We start from the raw sequence: 2,203 nt of genomic DNA, 5'->3' as shown, positions 1-2,203 counted from the left end.
AGGTTTGTTTATTTGTTTGTTTGTGTGTGGTAAAATACACATAACATAAAATGTACCATCTCAACCATTTGTAAGTGCACAGTTCAGTAATGTTAAGTACATTTACATTGTTGTGAAACCAATCTCCAGGATTCTTTTCATCTGACAAAACTGAAACTCCGTACCCATTAAACAATTACTCCTCATTCCTCCTCCCCCAAGCTCCGGGCAACCATCATTCTACTTTCTGTCTCTATGAATTTGACTTCTCTAGGTACCTATATAAGTGGAATCATACAGTATTTGTCTTTTTGTGACTGGCTTATTTCACTTACTTAATATCCTCAAGTTTCATCCATATTGAATCATATGTCAGAATTTCCTTCCTTTTTAAGGTTGAATAATATTTCACTATATATGTGTGTGTGTGTGTGTGTGTGTGTGTGTGTGTGTGTGTGTGATATTATATATATCACATTTTGCTTATTCATTCATCTGTCAATGGACACTTGGGTTGCATCCACCTTTTGGCTATTGTGAGTAATGCTGCTATGAACATAGGTATACACATATCCCTTTGAGACCCTTTCAATTCTTCTGGGTACATACCCAGATGTGGAATTGCTGGATCATACAGTAATTCATTTTTAAATATTTTGAAGAATGCTCACTCCATTTTTAAAGAAATATTTTGTAATGTGATGATTTTATATATGTATACATTGTGGATGATTATCACAATCAAGTTAATTAACACATCCATTACCTCACATAGTTACCATTTTTGGGTGTGTGTGTCGTGAGAACACTTACGATCCATTCTCTTTGCAAATTTCAACTATACAATACAGTATTATTAACCATAATCACCATGCTGTACATCACAGCCACAGAATTTATTCATCTTATAACTGAAAGTTTTTATCCTTTGACCAACATCTCCTCATTTCTTCCACCCCAGCCTCTGTCAATCACCATTCTAATCTGGTTCTATGAGTTCAACTTTTTTAGGTTCACATCACATTGTATGCCTTAAAGAAAATCATGTTGTACAACCTAAACATATATAATTTTTATTTGTCAATCATATCTCAATAAAGCTGGAAAATTTTTAAATAAAATGAAAAAATTAAGAAAAGAAGGAGATTCTGCTGGCCAGTCAGGGTGACTGGCTTTCCGTCCTAGAACCATGGCCCAGTTTGTCCATAACCTCGCGGAGAAGGCCCCAGCGCTGTTCAACGCTGCTGTGACTTACTCGAAGCCTCGATTGGCCACATTTTAGCACTACACCAAGGTTAAGCTGGTTCCTCCAACCTCTGCTGCGATCCCTACAGCTATTCAGAGCTTGAAAAAAATTATCAATAGTGCTCAAACTGGTAGCTTCAAACAGCTCACAGTTAAGGAAACTCTACTGAATGGTTTGGTGGCCACTGAGGTGTGGATGTGGTTTTATGTTGGCGAGATCATAGGCAAGCGTGGCATCATTGGCTATGGTGTTTGAAGACCAATCTTTGCTTTATTATTTGGGTATTCTTGGACCATGTGTGAGCAGACTGCTATTTGAATAAAATAAGGCAATGTGTCAAAAAAAAAAAAGGAGAAATATTTTATATCATCCTCTGTGCTCTACTGAGATGAAATTCAAGGGTAATATAATCCAACTTCACAGTAAGTTTTTAAAATCTACATAATATCCTGTGATCTAAAGGAGAAATAAGAGGAAAGTAATTTATAATATAAAATATATTTCAACTAAATGTTTCAGCACAATCACACTACAAAGAGTCAGATGTTTACTTCTACTTATAATAAATGAATTTGGATTTAAAAGAAATAAGAAATTTTAAATGCATATTACTAAGTGAAAGGAGCCTATCTGAAAAGGCTACATTCAATATGTTTTAGCATTCTAATTCCAACTATATGACATTCTGGAAAAGGCAAAACCATGGAGACGGTAAAAGGATGAGTGATTGCCAGAGGTTAGGGGGAGGGAGGGATGAATAGGTGGAAAGAAGGATATTTAGGGCAGTAAAACTATTCTGTACAATACTGTAATGGTAGATACATGTCCTTATACATTTGTCAAAACCCACAGAACAATGTACATCACCATGAATCCTAATATAAACTAAAGATTTAGGGACTTCCCTGGTGGTCCAGTGGTTAAGACTTCACGCTTCCACTGCAGGGGGCACAGGTTTGATCCCTGGTCAGGGAAGTT

The 2,203-nt window shown here is 36.1% G+C and overlaps 1 pseudogene; it reads left to right on the top strand.

Moving 5' to 3' along the window:
• The first annotated feature begins 1,168 nt into the window (after positions 1-1,168).
• LOC103020098 (ATP synthase subunit g, mitochondrial-like) lies at positions 1,169-1,480 on the top strand (annotated as a pseudogene).
• The last annotated feature ends 723 nt before the right edge of the window (positions 1,481-2,203 follow it).

Source organism: Balaenoptera acutorostrata, chromosome X (genome assembly GCF_949987535.1).
Source record: "Balaenoptera acutorostrata chromosome X, mBalAcu1.1, whole genome shotgun sequence".
NCBI classification, from domain to species: Eukaryota; Metazoa; Chordata; class Mammalia; order Artiodactyla; family Balaenopteridae; genus Balaenoptera; species Balaenoptera acutorostrata.
The sequence above is the reverse complement of the archived record's forward strand: the minus strand, read 5'-3'. Positions and strand labels throughout refer to the sequence as shown.